This window comes from Gymnogyps californianus, chromosome 16, assembly GCF_018139145.2.
Source record: "Gymnogyps californianus isolate 813 chromosome 16, ASM1813914v2, whole genome shotgun sequence".
In the NCBI taxonomy this organism is placed as follows: Eukaryota; Metazoa; Chordata; class Aves; order Accipitriformes; family Cathartidae; genus Gymnogyps; species Gymnogyps californianus.
The window spans coordinates 13,126,264-13,143,222 of NC_059486.1; the positions used below are offsets into that span (position 1 = coordinate 13,126,264).

The 16,959-nt window shown below is 43.1% G+C and overlaps 1 protein-coding gene across 4 annotated transcripts in view; it reads left to right on the forward strand.

Annotated features, from left to right (window-relative positions):
- PITPNM2 (phosphatidylinositol transfer protein membrane associated 2) overlaps positions 1–16,959 on the forward strand; it is a 139,927-nt gene that overhangs the window by 7,671 nt on the left and 115,297 nt on the right. For all 4 annotated transcript variants that reach the window (XM_050906730.1, XM_050906731.1, XM_050906733.1 and 1 more), the window contains exon 2: positions 8,530–8,629. The gene's annotated coding sequence lies outside the window, so the exon portion shown is untranslated. The remainder of the gene's footprint in view (positions 1–8,529; positions 8,630–16,959) is intronic.

The following is a 16,959-nucleotide window of genomic DNA, read 5'->3' on the forward strand; positions in this document are numbered from 1 at the left end:
TAACACACTACCTCTGTGAGAGGGAAGAGCATATTTGGGCAAGCCTACTTGAAGGATTAAACTTTTTAGTACAGCTTCTGTGTGTTGCTCTGGCTTCCCAGTTTTAATCTATCCTTTTGTTTAAAAGAGCAAGAGGTGGTTTGACTTGCCTTGCTGAGGGCGTGCACTTTGATATCTCCGCTTGACGCTCTGCTCAGAGAAACAGTAATATTGGAAATGCAGCATCACTGTGTCAGAGGGGGGGGAAGAAGACTCTGGATAGTAAAACTTCAGAGTTACAGAGTCTTATAAGCTGATTTCTAACAGCAATAACTATTTATGCAAAGCTGTAAGGAAAACTGCTCCCTATGTTTCATAGGTGCTTTTCCTTCTGGTCCTGGCCTTCAGTGAACCTCAGTAGGTCAAGAGCCAGATCTTCTGCATCATGTCTGCAAAAACATCTGGGCAGAGAGGATGGAGGGGGAAGAACCTTCTTCTGTCCTCCTCCTGTCCTTCATATGGTTGCCCCAGCAGAAAAAGGAGCTTGACATGAAGGGCAGATTTCATTGTCTGATGGAGCATCTGTGTTATCAAAGGTAGATATGTTAGAGCGCTTTTTTTCCCCAGCTCTGTCTTTCGTTGTCTGTATGTCATTTCGCTGACAGAGCTTGTGTTTTATTCCTTGTTATCAAAGTAGAACTGAAAAAAAAAAAAAAGGTAATGTTTTATCTTAAACATTGTTACCAAAATCATCAGCTAAACTGTGTTGAGAGAGTATTTTTATTCCTGGTTTAAAGGCTGAGTATAATTTGACTTTTAGACCTCCCATTCTTCCTAAATCAAGTTTATGGTACCAGCAGCTAGGAGAGTCAGCTTCTGATTATAAACAGGTTTGGAGCCACTAAAAAACACCTTGAAATCAGTTTGACAACTGTTTGAGAACCACCTTTTTAATATTCCTATCAAGTATTCTGCAGAGGTCTCTTGCAGCAAACTTGTAGATCTTGTAGATGTCTGTCTTTCCTGCATATTTTATTTAACTTGCTCTTAAACTTCCTGCAAGAATGCATGCGGATAAGCTTTTCAAAGCTTTTTTAAAATTTATTTTTACATGGAAACCTGGGATCAGCGAAGCAAGAGTTAACTAGAACTGCTTGTGCTGTGCTGGGGGAGTGCAACAGCACCTTGCAGAGAGGTGCTTTTTGCTTTTCTTTGGGTTTTCTTGAGGCTAAATCCCTGTTTCTCACCGCCGTTTCTTGCTTTCTGTAGCCCAGGAGGGTATCTCTGGACCCGTTGGGTGTCAGAGCCGGCGGCAGGTGAGGCATACCCAGCCTGCCGCGGGTGCGAGGCGCTGCAGGTGACAGCCGGGGTGAGCTGGGCGAGTCTCTGGGTGCACAAACTCAGCCCGGGGAAGGCAAGGGAGACTCATCGGTGCTTGTTTAAGCTTTATCCTTGCAGTCTGTATGGCAGCAGCTGGCCTGAACCGCCTGGCTTGGATAACTTGAGCAGTTACTAAAGGCAGTATAAACACAGGCACACACTACAGAGCCCAGGAGCTTAGCATTGCAGTTATCATAAGGTATTCCATCTGGAGGTGGAAAAAACAGCCCTTACAGGATTTCTTTATCTCGAGGCTGGCAACGAGTGCAGAGTGAGTGACATATTTCCATTTGACTCATCTGTTGTCAAAATGGTGACACCCTGGAGTCACATTAAAAATGCGACCGTGTAGCTGAATTGGCACATCATTCTGGTAAGCATGGAACAGGTGTTTGTTGGTTTTTTGGTTTTGTCCTCCTTAAGAAAATTATTTTTTCCCCTCCCTGAGATGGGATGAAATTGATTAATGCTATCGCTAATGTTCTGGGTTAATAACAGAACCTGATTCAGGTGGAATGCTGGATGTTCGCTGTAAAGATGTTCAAATAACCTGCTTTACAACTATTTAAAGCCCTAAAAAAAAATAAAAAAAAAAAATGTTAGTGCCCAGTAGCCAGATGGTTGGAAAAGAACACCCCATGATCAATGAGGCAATATGTAAATATTTTCGATCATTACCACAGCACTGCTGTGTTGACATTGAAATTCAGAGTGCTATTCCATGGGACTCCTCATTGATCAGCAGATGAGCTCTGATAAAACGGAGGATAAAAGCACAATACTGAGCATTATTATGGATTGTGGGTTTCGTTGACAAGGACAGGCTTCCATCAAGGTCTAAGAATGGATTTCAGACCCTCTTTAAGCATGTTACTGAGACACTGTGTTTCTTCCCTGGCTGTCAAGTACCGATTAAATGGTGTATTATTTCTTGAGCTGCTTTATTTAAGGTGAAATACTGCATAGTTGACTAATTTTTCTGTGCTAATTGCCACATTTATATGGGAAGGGGCAAGGCGGAAGCTGATGTAGAGTTCTCTGCTTGAAATATACCTAGCTAGAAATGACTGGAAAGTAATATAAATCAAATGGTTGAATTAAAATAAATTTTTGAAAAAAATTTCCTCCTAAAAGCAGGCTGTAGAGACCCTGTCTGGCTGATTCACTTAGAAATCTTCACAGGGGTGATAGTATTCTCATGCATAAAACATGAAGTGCCTTTAGCATACACAGGTGCTGAACTCCCCAAGGGGCTTTCTCTTTTTTTTCCCCTCCTCCTCCACTTTTGTGCTCCTGGAAAAAAAAAAATCTTGTAAGTTATACTTCTCTCAGAGGGGAGTTTGAAACTTGACTCTTAAGTAGATGCTTATAAAAGCTGCTTTTTAAGATCTGAATCTGTAACTGCCCACCTCAAAACAATACCATGCCAGCGTGGAGCAGATGCTGCTGTTTGCAGTTCCTGGGATCCCGCTGTGGAGGCAGGAGGTCATCCTCTGTCCGGGAAGGTGAGGTGTCCTGGAGGGTGTGGGGAACACTGTCGGTGTGTGATGTTAAATGTGAACTCTTCCCACTTTACACAGACTGATGTGAGGTCATAAAAATCTTGTGAGGGTGCATATAGAGTGTGTGTGTGGGGGGTTAATGTATTTTTCTTACGGCCTAATCGGAGCAATGGGTTGTAACGCTTCACACCCCAGTCTCCCATTTCATATAAGGGAATAATGATTTTTAAGAAAGGAGGGAGAGGGCTTTGCAAATGAAAAGCTCGTTATAGCTACAGCAAGGTCCAGAGCCCAGGCAGCTTTCTGGAAACATTTTGCTGTTTGCTTTCTCTCCCTTCCTCTTGGGTCTGGCTGCTTACAGTGAGGCCAGGACCCTGTGCTCCCTAGGGAACGTAACCCCAGAGGCACTTCGGAGGGTCCAGATGCTACAAGCATCAGACAGGGGAAAATGGTCTAGGTGCCTTCCCGAGCTGCTTGTATTTTCTCCTTAACTGCTGCATTTATCTTGCATGTTGATTAATTTCCTGGTACGTCCTGGAGCCTGTTCCTCTGATGACAGAGTTGTTGAGGATTTTGAATTTATTTCTCTCTGGTTTGTTGCTTTTTAGTTGCTCGCTTATATCCCCTTATTGTTTTAGGGTGACTAACTGATATGAGAACAGAAAACACCTTCTCTGAGGATAAGGGACTCTTGTGACTATCCGTGGTCTGAAACTGATGCTTCCAAACCAGGGGCGTGCAGTGTTTGACCACAGCTGACACTTGTTAGGGCTTAGTATTTATTAATGCAGATTGTGCAAAAGCAGTAGGCTGAGCTAAAACAGCTGTGGTGCTCGCTAGGAACAATTTTGCTAGTTCATTTATCCCTGCAAGACAGTGCTGTCAGCGTCTCTGACTTTGCAGAAACAGCACGCGAATCTCGCTTTCTATTGCCTTTGCCCTTGCTCGACAGGACTCTGATCTCGGGCGTGAGGCCAGTGTGTTCTGGTCTGTGGTCGTCACCAAGTGTGTTTGTTCAGGTAACGGCAAGGTGGGAACTCTGCCCGTCCCACCGATATAAAGTGTTTTAGTGGTGGTAGTGATGGTACCTCTTGGGAGGAAGGACTGAAAAGTGGAGCGCAACACATCAGTTAAGCAGGGAAGCCTTCAGAAGCCAGCAGAAAGCACCTTACAATTAATTGTCCTCCATGGAAAGGTAAATGCCAGTTCTGTTAGTGTAATGTAGTGTTTTCAATGTTTGTGCTAAAAATGAGCCGCTTGCCAGCTGCTGGGTGGCACCTCTTTCCTCCTTGCAAAGTGTATTTGCATGTGAATCAGTCTGCTAGTAGCTGTGGTCTGCTTTCATGTGCCTCGCGTGATGAACTATCGTGCTGCTCCAAAGCCAGATGTGGTCTTTGCATGGGTTTGGTTCTGAGCTGCTCCGGTGCCCAGAGACTTCCTTGGAGAGATGCTTCCCTGAAAGCCTTTCGAGGAAGGGAGGAAGGTTGTAATGTTCATCTTTGCAAATCACCCATAATAAAAATGTTCTTTTAGCCTTTTGGGAACTCGTGCATTAACTCAAGTTTCTCAATGTTTTTGTTGCATTGCTTTTTCCTGGTGGTTTGGTTTGGACAAATGTGTCCTTTGTTTAATAATGCTGAAGTCTCCTGTGCTTCAGTAGTATAATTTTAAAACAGAAGCAGTTTTAACTGTGTATTTGATTCCCACTTCACAAAATGTTTCTGAAATGCAGACAGGGTTAGTTATTATCAGTCTAAAACAGGCTTAAAACTGACAATTTTTAAGTTAAATTTTGCATTGGTAATCTGTTCTTACACCTTAAAATGGCCTCTGCAAACTGCAGTGACTTTAAAAAGTGATGACTTGGGAATACAGTCAAGGTGAATTGTGTATGACTATTCCAGAAAACAAGTGTTATAAATATGTCATAATGTCCTAGACTACATTAATTATCTGTTACTTTCAGTGTTTACTGTAGAGAAAATGCTGGTGTTTACATTTTTCCAAAGGCAGTACTTTCAGTTTCTGTTGTTCAGAAATGGTTTTGCTTTTAATCACTTTTGATTTCAGTACTGTTAGCAAGTGTGTAGAGAACTCTATCGTTCTGTTTGGAGTAATTGTTTCAGACTTGCTGTCACTGAAAATAAGAAGTTCTGTCATCCTTCCCCAATCTACAAAAAAGGAAAAAAATATGCAACCCTGAAACAAAAAAGAATGAAGCTGGTAGGAAGCTTGCTTTTCTTGAAAACTGAGGAGGCTTTGCGTCTGCTCTTCCAGGTTTGTATAGCTACCCAGTGAGGCTTTCAAGGTTGCCCCCATGATGGGTGAACCAAACACTGAAACTCTTTCTGAAACCTTGGGTCCAGGCCCCTGCTGATTCTGAGAACTGTGCTCCGCTCTGCAAAACCAGTGAAATGGAGCAGGGCTCTGGGCCGACTCCATTTTTAAAAATTTATTTACTGAAGTGTAGGTTATGGTGGATGTTCCTTTTGGGAGGATGTTGTCTAGCATATCCAACATCTATAGAAACTTGTCTACCTTGTGAAAACAAATGTAGAATGGACATTGACAAATCCTGATGCGGTTGATGAGGACTGAATTATTGTATAACACTTTAAAAGTAGCAAGACTCAATCTGACCAGAGGTATATTAGGTTAAAAAACTATGTGGATATAATTAATCCCTTTAAAAAAGAAAGGTAATGTGAGGATTGTTGTTTACTTGCAGATCAGTATGGTTGAATGGCTGAAAGACTAATGAGATGCTTTCCTGGAAAAGCATTTAAAAGTTCAAATGCAAAGCAAGATCAAAATTTTATATTTAAATATTTTTCCATCATACAGATTTGATAGGTGATTTAGGGAGAAAATCCTTTGGGCTTTAAATCATTGCATTGTGTATAACAGTAGGGGAAGAAACACTTTAAATTTCCCTTTATGAAAAAAAAAAAATTACTTAAAGGATTCCTTAAGAATTTAGTGGGTTAATTCTGCCCCAAAGCACACACATTCTTGACACAGGTTTATATCTATCAAATCATCAAATATTTTCTTCAGTTGATTTCAAGATGTAATTTTAAAAGTAGTAATGATTTTCACTGTTAATTTTGTTGTAAGCCTGCAGAGTCTGTTTTATTTATGATCCAGTCTTGACTGTATTAATATTGGAAATAAGAGCGATAGTCGATAAAAGGAAAGAAAACCAAGATTCAGCTTTGTAGCACACTGCAGTCGTACTTGGGTGACATCAAGGAATGTCATCTAGTGATTATGTAAGACAACTGCACCTACGTACGTGTGTTACAAATACTGAATTGTAGCTCCTCTTGGATAGTTGGATCAGGCTGGCTGTTCGTACTTGGTACTTTCAACTCTCAAAGTGCCTGGCACAGCAAGCAAATGCTGTAATACCGTTGTGGGGCAGGGGCGTTTCCTCTGTGCTCTGCACATGAGGATGCAGATGCGTGGTGGCTGCTTTGAGACCACAGTGGAAAGCTGTACGTGAGCCAGACCTAGCACGTGGGAATCCCTCGTCTTTAAAACTCAGATCAGACTCCTAAACCTTAGGTCTACAGACTAGACCTGTAGTTTCCAGCCCAGACAGATCCATATCTAACAGTTGCATTGCAGAAGGTTTTGAGATAGGTTAAGCAACTTGGTGCCCAGCTCTTTCAACTTCTTTTTTTTAAGCCCAGGCTGGGAAAGCAGAAGTGGCATTTGGGCTCCATGCGACTAGCTCAGCTGTGAATCAGCACACGATGTTAATAAGCATTTGTGGACTAAATATATTTTTAAGCTGTCTGGCTACTTGCTCTTGGTGAGATCTCTGAGATTAATGGTCCTGAAATGTTACTCCCGTTTGCTCTTCTTCTGGCATGGATCTGACCTGTGCAAGCACTATTATTTATATAAATTGCTGTGCAAGAAGGTACAAGAGTAAAGAGCAGTTACTTTTTTTTTTAAATTGTTTGTAAGACATAAATCTGTCTGTTAACTGAAGAAGGCTATTGCAGCTAAAGGTATCAATGGTTTTTCCAAGCATTTCAAGTTCTTTGGTGCAGGGAGCAGAGTATATTGGTGTCTTTTTTTTTTTTTTTTTTTTTTTTTTAATAACTCTTTGGTTATGTGTGCTGGTCTTAAGGCTTGGCTCAAGTCCCAGTCAAGGAGATGCCTTTTTTGTGTGGATGTGGACCCAGATTTGCATGTTCTGGTGCAAAACATGCTTCTGCTACAGGGAAGGACAACTGTGCCCTTCCTGACCCGAAGGGGAAAGGAATATTGCTGCTGCCGGGTAGTTCAGCGAGTTAAAGCCAGCTTTAATCTGAGCGGGTGGTTTTCAGGAGTGTGTGGGAGCTGCGGAGGCCATCCTCCCCGCACGCATAGCCAAGGTATCTTCTGATCTCTGTCGAGTTCCTGAAGCCGTGCTGGCTGCCTGTGGGTCACTTGTCAGGAAAACGGCGGCGAATACTCCAGCCTTCCCTTCTCCATCCGCCCTGTTAGACCTCACGCTATGGAGAGCTGTCGCTCTGTTCTGGCTGTTGCTTGAAGGACAGCAGGGGCAGACAAACCAAGGATAAGCCAAGAAATTAAAGAAGGCCTAAAGGAACTTGAATATACTTGGGGAGATCTAAGAAGAGAGGGGAGTGATGGCTGGGAGGGGGGGAAGCACATGTGTGTGCCCTAAAGTGCAAACCAGACGCTTTAAAAGCAGTATTAAAAACAGTTTCCAGTGGTTGGAGGTAATGATGAGACTCTGCCTGAAGGAATCTCTTAGAAAGGCAATGGGCTGCTTGGCATAACGAAGCAAAACACATAAGCTGCTCGGCAGGTAATGGTTACAAGTTCTGTCTGGCCCTCAGCAATCCTGACAAAAATCAGCCTTGGGGGAAAGCAGGTAGCTGATGGCTGGAAAATGAAGTGTAAATGGGCTGCGTGGGGTTGACATTTCCCGAGCTGTGTGGGAAGGGAGCTGGATCCATCCTCCTGGGTGCTGCTGGTTCACCACCCCTGTCCTTGCCATCCCTCGGGCCTGGCTGCGCTGTCCTCTGCGGCAGCCATGGGAGGTGCCTTCTCCTCACTCCTCCTCCAGGTATGGAAGGACTTGTGGGGTTTATAAAGGCAGCTCCAGCTCTGTTTCCACTCTCGAATGTGGGATCCTGCCTGGTCTCCGGGGAGCTACCTGGAAGAACACTGCGATGTGATGGTTTTTGTCTGTGATGTTATCCCCTTCGTGGAAATCGTTCAACACCCTATTTAAAAGGGAAATGCTGTAGGGGGAAGTTATGGTATTGTATAGAGAGAGCACATGAGAGCGGTCAGTGCAACGCGTGTGTGTGGTTTTCTCTTCTCTCTCGCTCTTTTTTTTTCTTTCTTTCTTTTTTTTTTTTTTTAATTTCCATGAGTTAGAGATGACGATGACTCATGGCTTGGAACGCACTTTAAATCCCTGAGGTGCTCATTGCCGCCTACTATCACGTATTGAATTTCTGACATACCAGAGGGATGTCTGCAGAGAAACTCTGATGTGCAATTATAAAATGTTGTAGCTTTATGTTGTTTGCATAGGAGCCATTAGCATGGTATAACTGTGAAAATAATGCAGCTTTATTCTTGCTGTTGATTTCCCACGGGCATGGCAGTTAAGCAACTGTGTTTTATCTTTCCCTAGGATGTTGACACATGTGGACCAACAGTGACATCCTTTTTCAGCAATGCTGTCTTCACTCCCTCCTGCATTCAGAAGCATCTAGAGAGATTTTTTGCAGAAGGTAGGTTCTGGCATTTCAGCTGGATGGCTGTTCTTTTTCTTCTTCTATATTAGAAAAAAAACCATTTAGATGTTACTGGGGAGAATGGTAATAAGTCTGATGGGTGCTAGGTCGCTGCTGGTGAGAGAGGGGATTAACCTTAGCTTGGGTTCCACTTGAATAGATGCTCGGGGGAAACACGATAAAATGGAGTCTGGAAGAATGGCTGTATGAGTTGCTTTTGAGAAGGGCTTGGCAGTCACAGGACGTGGTTGGCTTAAACTGCATAGATGTGTATTAGTAATAAACCTCTCTTTAAAGAAAACTCATGCTCCCCGCCTTTTTCTGCTTAGTGAGCATCCTTGTTTATTGAAAATCTTTCAAATAAATAAATTAAAAGGGAGAATGGCTGCACAGGATGTGCAGTTAACATAAATTTTTTGTGTATATTTAAATCTTGTGTGGGTCTTTTCCCCCAAAAAAATCTTAACCTTGTTGCATTTTATTTGTGTTGAAATAAACAGTGTGCAGCCTCTGGTACTACCATAAAATGGTTTTTAATTTCTACCGGTTTTTGCCCTCTGAACTTTTAATTTGCTTTACATTGCCAAGAGGATTGACATGCAGAACTTCCCCAGTAAAGAGTGTAGATGGGGAACCAAGTACCCTGTGGTGTTTTTTAACAAGTAAATTTTGAGAGATTTTATGGTTTTATGAATGTCTGTACCTGCTACTCCCTTATGCTATAACCTTTGGAGTGCTGCTTGTGGGTTCACTGTGTATGTGTCCAGCTCTCACCAAACCTCTTTTGTGTGAATTCTAGAAATGTATATCGTAGTGTTAAATCTGCCTACAAAATTAGTGGCTGAACAGGAGTTTTTCAATAGATGGGGTGTCAGCCTTCAGACTGACTGTGTAGTTTTTCATGTTCTTATTTTCCTCCAGTACATTCCTCACCAGTCAATTTTTTTTTCCTCTAGCAGAACGGGTGTTTTTAACTCTTAACACCATCAAATGTTTCTTTTTGCGGTGATACTGTGATATAGCAACTTTGCATTTTTGCTGCTGGATGCTAAAACTCAAAAATTGCTTTAAGAGCAACGAATTGCTGGGAAGAACAGAGAAAGGATAAATGAGTTTGGATGTGAGACTGTTCACTTATCAGACTGAAATGTGTTTTCAGTTTCTCTGGATTTATACCTCTGGGTCGCAGCAGTTACACTGAAACCGCAGTGACACCAGCTCTGTATTAACATGCAATATCTTTACCAGAAATCCTTGAAAACTAAGGGTGATTTGAATACCTTAATTATCTCCTGTCGAGAAACTGGCTCCCAATGAATTCATTGCCATTCCCCACGTCGATTCCATTCCTGAAGCCTCTCTCTTCAGGATTAGCAGAGCCGAGGGCCAGCCTGGGTAGGCTGCTCCCAGTGCTGTGGCTTGTCCCTCTGTGGGATACCTGATTTCCTTGTGAGAGCCCGGCAGCTTCTCTTCTGCCCACCACAGCTCTCTGAAGGAAGGAGCTGCGGACAGGTCTCTCTGGGAACAAAAGCTGCTGTGAGCAGCTTTAATGGAGGAGTTTATGCTGGTAGAGGCATTAATTGCCATGTGAATTTGTGCTCCTGTGCTGAGGGAGAACGTCTATGCCGCAAGAGCTTTGCCTCCCTTGCTTTAGATCACGCACTCCCCCTTTGCTCCCCTGTAGGCTGTTGTAGAGGAGAGTGTGTTTCTCTGAATTAGTGGTAACAGCAAAGAAGAAATGCAATCCTTAGCAGTGTTTAGGGTTTGCTTTGCCCTGAGGCTGTGGCTCTACTCATTTCACTTGCCTGAAGGACTTAACAGGGCTGACAATCCTCGGTAAGAGAGGCGCCCAAGTGGTCATTAATTTCCTGGGCAGGTGAGGGGAAACTGCCTTCAGAATTGTATTCACAGCAAAATGAATCCGTGCAGCTTGCGTCACTAGAGAGCAAGTAATGTCTGTGGATTGGCGGGTAAGGAATGTAGGGAGAAAAATGGGTTTTAAACCTTTATCAGGGAATGCAGCGTTCATGAAAACAAAAAGCTGACTAGCAATGTCCAGGAAAATGCTGTAGGCACCGGGTAGTTTTCCCCTCTGTTCTGCCAGCATCCCTGTGCAGCCCTTTGTTTTTCCAAACCTGGAGGCTTTGAATCCAAACTGCAGGACAGAGTGAAAATGATGGGAGGAGGTTCCTCTGCAAGTCATACCTGGGAGAATTTTGCATAGAATTATTTCAAAATCTAGGAAAGCGTCCTCAATCCCTGGTGCAAGCAGAAGGGCAGAGCAGAATCTGAGGGCATGTGTGCATACACGAGCTGTAAGTGCCGGTGACGTTTGAAGCGTGGCTGTGGGACCTTGGCAAGAAGCCAGTGGGGGAAGCAGTGTGATAGGGGGAGATGGAGGATGCTGATGCAGAATGAGGAGGTACCTGCTGCTCTGTCCCTCAGCATCCTCACTTCTAGCTGTCTGGGGACACTGCACTGCCTTTTTGTGTTTCCACTGGTCCTGCAATTGCAGAAGCCTGGATGGGATGAGGGGTGAGTGTTTCTCCCTGTGGCAGAGACTGACATTGGGCAGGAGGTTAATATATAGGAGAGGGGAAAGTAGATGAGGTGGAATTACAGGGTGCCTTAGCCTGAGAAGATGTGAGGCAGGCTGGGGACAGAGGTCTGGTGCACTGGGGAAGTGGTGTCCCCTCCTAACAATTTGTGCACATCACTGAAGGAATGTATGGTGTCCTGTCATAAGGAAGCACAGATTTGCTTTGCATTTGGTTCCTTCTAATGCCCTTCTAGCACTGCCTGCCTTGCCTGCAGCACCTGTCTTTGCGCCTGTGCCACGCTGTGCTGTGACTTTCAGGTACATTTCCACCCCTGGCTGTGTAATGTGACAAGCTTTTCCCCTTCCAGAGCCCTGTGCCCTTTTGTATGGACACAAACTGGGCCTGAATCTTACTTTTTCAGCGTCCTGTATTTCCCAAGGGACTTACTGTGTGACACGTGACATGAGAATTGCACCCCTTGGAAGGGGTGAGTTTATGGAAACTGCCTGAATGCAGCGAAATCTATCCTCATGTTGGATCCTTCATAGACTATACTGCAAAACACTTTACAGTGAGTTAGATCAAGGTGATAACTCTTCAGAGAGCTGGGTGATGGCTGCTTTTGTACTGGCAAGGAGAGGAACCCTGTTTGGCAGCGCAATGGAGCAGTACAATTGTGGCATTCCCCTGTCTCAGTGTGTAAAGGTTGTGGGTTAGTGTGGCACTTGTTACAGTGCCAGGCAGGGAGAAGGGGGAGCTGCTAATAGGTAAGGGAGGGGGAATGGTATCTTGTAAAGGTAGGAGATAGTTACAGGTAAACTGAGTTAGACCTGACAGTCTAGGACACAAATGTTTGGAAAGGTACAGAAGGATTCCTTTTCCAAAAAGATAGTCTGCTGTATAGCCTGGCACTATGAAAGTTCTAGTGGAAATATGGGCGAGTTTCTTTCTGTTGTTTTCCTCCTTTTACAATAGAATCGCTAGACATGAGGAACTGTTTGGACATACGTATTTAACTGGGAGGAAAGAGCTGTGACACTGGTGTGGTTGTAACCACAAACTGACAGTTTCCTGCTGCAAGTAACTTTCTATAGATCTGAACCTCGTTCATTTGTGTTTGGCTGTGCTGTTTAAATACCTGAGGAAGATTCCACTGCTTCTAGGCTTCTTGTTTTTGACAAAGTCTTTGTTGTAGTAATTTGGGGGATGGCAGCATGAAGGGAGATCATTACAGCACTAATACAAATTCAGGTGAAGTCTAGAAGGTTTCTGTATTTTACAATCTTGTATAATGTGAAAGTCAAGAAGTAACCCCATTAAATATGTGTCAGACTGGTTTTGCAATTACATTTGCATGTACAAAGCTCTGTTTATTTCTGGGGAGAAAGGATGTAATCACGTGAACCTACCTGTGTGGCTGAGACCTCTTCATCCGATATTTCCATGGCATCATTACTTGCTTCTAACTCTCGTACCTCCTGCCCATCCTTCTCCCCTGTGATGTGTTAAATATCACGGCTGCAAAAATGAGGGCACGTTTTTCCCTGCTGTTCCCATTCCAGCTGGAAAACTTGGACAGATCCTTCCCTTGTGGTTTGTGATACTGTAAATAAAGGCTTGGGAGGTCACACGTTTTCCAGCTCAAGTTATTTTGATTCCAGTGCTGGAATGGGGGGGGGGGGGGGGGAGGGAGGAGAGAAAAAAAATAAAAATAAAAAAAACAAAACCTCAAACAGTTCTGGCTTATTGTGGGAAAAGAACTCATTGATGCAAAGGCAAAACAATTGGAAAAAAGGCTTTTACAAAGAAGACTTAGTCTTTGACTAAAGCTGAGACTTGGAGAATTAGGGTGAAAGATTTCCAAGGAATCTTCCATTAATCTTTGAAATAAGTTATCTGCAAAGTGGAGGCCCTGAACACCAAGCTCCTGTGATCTGGTGCTGTTCCTGGACGGTTCTGAAAAATTAGCTGTCTAGCTTTAAAGGCATTTTGGCGTGACTCTAAGCATATTGGTGAGTAATTTTACCTATGTTCATATGAATATGGTTACTCATGTGCTTAAATGTCAGTTAAGTGGGCTTTTAAATATGGAGTTGAGAAATTCTGGTCGTAGGTCTCGCTGGCTGTGATGCATCTTGTGGTTCGGCTATCCTGAGTTGCTGCTTACAGCCCAGGGGAGTACCGGATGGTCTGGGGCACGGCGGGTGGAAAACACGTATGCACGCTTGCTCAAGATAAATGATACAGTTCAGCCTTCTGAAAAGCAGCACAGAATCGCCATGTGGTGCGGTGGCTGTTACTGCTGGTTGTTCACAGCTGGTGCCCTACATCTGGCAGGCTTGGTCTCCTCAGCTGCGTCCCTTTCCACGTTGGTGTTTGAGGCTTTGAATATCACAGAAAACACTGTTTAGGTTCAAACTTGTATTTCATATTTTTGCTTTTGATATTTGTATAATCCTGTTTTGGATTTACTAAGAAATGAGCTCAGAACAAGGTCCATTGGGCTTTACTACTGGGTGGTGATATGCAGAGTATGATTAATATTGGCTTACAGTGGAGAAACTAACAGTTACTGGCAACTGTGTTGCTTACTTTTGTTGGGTTTTGAAGAGGCCTTTTCCTGGTAAAGATTTTTTGTTATTTTTTTTATCAAAACAGGATACAAAATGTGAATATAATTTGTTACTACAGAACTTGCATTGTACCTTGACACTACAGAAGTATTTCTTTTTCCATAAACTATTATATTTATAAATGTACAGCAGGAGCAAAAGAGAAACATTCCACATCTAGAGGTTAATCTCTGCACAGTATAGTCTTCTGATTCAATAACTTTTCTTTTCTTCCTTGATCTTCTTTTGCATTTTTTTTCTTTAATGGGCACATGACATATGGACATAAAAAATAGTGGCCCAATTTCACCCCTGCTGTAGCTCATTGACGTCACTAAAGCTACAGCAGGGATGACTTGGCCCAGATTCTTTAAAAATAAGACCTGATGAGCAACCCCTCATGGAAAAACTCTGTAGAGAAGGTTGTCCGGAGCATAGCATAGAGCAGATGCTATGCAACTCACCGTGACATTCGATAAAATTCCCATTGGCACCCTTCCTGTGAAATGGAGGTAGGACCCTTCCTGGAGGGGACAGCAAGGCATGTGCTTGCGGACCTGCTTTTGCCATACCTTAACAGTGTGATGGAAAGGGGTAATTCATGAAGTGAGAGAAGGCCGCTTACAGCAGAGGCAGATCTGGGTGGAGATCTGACTTGCTTGGAAGTTGTCAGAGATGTTTCCTCTGCCTGAGGACTGGGCTTGTGTGTGGCGAGTCAAAAGACGGAAACCGCGGTAGAAATGGTCTGTGGAAAACTGTTGCCTTGAGCAGATTTTTAGGAAGACAGTTTGTATCTGTTTTGTCTTTTGGTACTTTTTGCTTGCTGCTGCCCAGACGTAGTGTTCTCTGCAACGTCGAAGTATTGTCACACAAGGATTAGCCATCTGAACACGGCAGCTCTCTCTTCCCTGACATAAAGGGGCACTCCCAGGTTTGGTATCTCAAGGTAGGTCTAAGGTGCAGCTGCTTCTGCAGGCCATATCGCCCTCTTTATAACTTGGAATAGAAATAGACATTACAGGGAATATAGGTGAAAGAAGGCAATACAAATCATGGCGAAAATAGTAGATTTGACCTTGACTTAAATGCTCGGTCTGAATTAAGCTGAAATGTACTTTCAGATCTGAACAAACTGAAAACAGAGACAAATGTGACAGGTTCTCAAGAGCTGTTGACTACTTTCCGTTTGCTAAAATAGTGGTCGCGATTCATGGATGGCAGTTCTGAAAATCTTTACGCTGACTTACAAAGCTTGTTTTGCTCGCAGTTATTTATAACTGCAGGAAGAAACACCCTTTAAAGAGCAGTCAAAGCCCCAAAGCTATATCTGTAGTGGGTGAATGCTTGGTCACTGTATAGCCAATATTCATTGCCTAAGGCATCTTTAATTTAACTGAATTCTTGGTGGTAATCACTGTATCTGGCCAAGACAGGTTCTCTTGCAGTGAGTCCAAGAAATCAGATAGTTCTTTTTCCAATGCCAGACTCTTCTGGTCCACTGGATATAACTGCAAGAACACATAGTTCCCAAGGAGGAAAATGCTTACCGTGTTTTTGGTGACAGCTGAAGCTAACTTAGGGGAGGGAGAGATGGAGCGAATAGCACTCTTGTCTGCTTATGAGAGTGTGTTCATTTTAAGGGAATTTAAGTTGGAAAGTTTTTTGCAGTCGAAAGCCAGAATAGTGTCAAAGTGACATTGACTAGTATAAATAGTGAAGGGAGAATTAGATCTTTAAAATATATTCAGTCTTTTGATTAGTCATCCAAAACTCTGCTGGTAAGACAGGGAAAGAAATCTGGGCTTAACCTGATAAATGTCCTTCTAACAGTGGAAAAAGTCAGAAAAACTGAGAATTTAATTCATGATATCCAGAGAGACCATGCAGCGGCTGGCAGCAGACTTCTAAGGAAGAGTATTAATGCTAGTGGAAATAGAGGGGGGAAAAGGTAACTGAAAACTCTGCAGCCTTAAGGGCTTTTGGAAGCAAAAGATACTTGATGTAATGCAGATAAGGGTGATGTTAGCTTCTTTTTATTGCATAGAATACACCCTTATCTGATTAAACTATCCTGCTTCGAGATTCTTCTTCCTTGTATTGTCTTCCTTCATCCATTTCAAGCTCCCCTGTGTCATTGTGGGTGGACCTATTTAGGGTCTAATCCTACTTCCACTGAGGCCAAAAGCAAAACTTTATAGATTACAAGAGAACCCACCCTAGGACTTTAGGTGGAACCCCCACCATCTCTCTCCAACCAGACTGATGAGCAGCATGGGTTGAATATTTATGCCAGATCCAATAAATGCTTGATTATTGGAGAGAAGGGGTGAAGAGAAGATTCTACCTGAGTAAGAGAATGTATGAAAATCCTTAAATTGTATATCTTTTTGACTGACGCATAGCAGTTAATTTTCCAGAGGCAGGCTACCTTGTGATGGGTCTTAGTGGAGTACAGGAATGATTAATTTCTGGGGTTTATGGTATAGAGATCCTTGTTGTAATAATCAGAAGTGTTTCTTTTGGCTGAAAATGTGATTTTCAGGAAGTGTAAAATTGTTAATGGGCAGTAGCATGCCGTTACGTATGCACTTATACAAAGCACATACATCCCTCTAAATCAAGGCCAGCTTCCTTTCTGCAGGCTGAGCGGAGCACATCTCACGCAGCACTCTGAGGCAGCGCTGGGAAATTACATGTTACAGCCAAGTTTTGGTTTATGTCCTTTGAAACATCAGTGCGTGGATGTGCACGTTGCACAAATGTCCCCAGGGTGTATGTAGGTTATCAGTGAGATAACCTCGGCTGAGCCCTAGCACTAAAAGTGTTTCGACGGGTGTGGCTGCATGGTTGTGACCACTTCTGATTGCACCTCAGCTTTACAGCTTCAAGTGGAAACTGTCCAAAAAGTACCAGCTCTCACTGAGGCGGTATGTTCTGCAGTACAAGTTGGTGTTAATCTCTGTGCATGGGCTGTGCTGGCTGTGAGCGGAGAGAAAGATGCACCAGCAGATGTATTGACAGACTCTCTCGTGTATCCATTTTGTTTATGAAGAATGATAAGTTGAAATCAATATGTAGATCAGGAGTGCTCTGAGTATCTAAAGAAAATCCTTTGACTGTGCTGTTTCTGCATCATCTCAGCAGTTGTGTTTGTTTTTTTAAAAAAAAAAAAAAG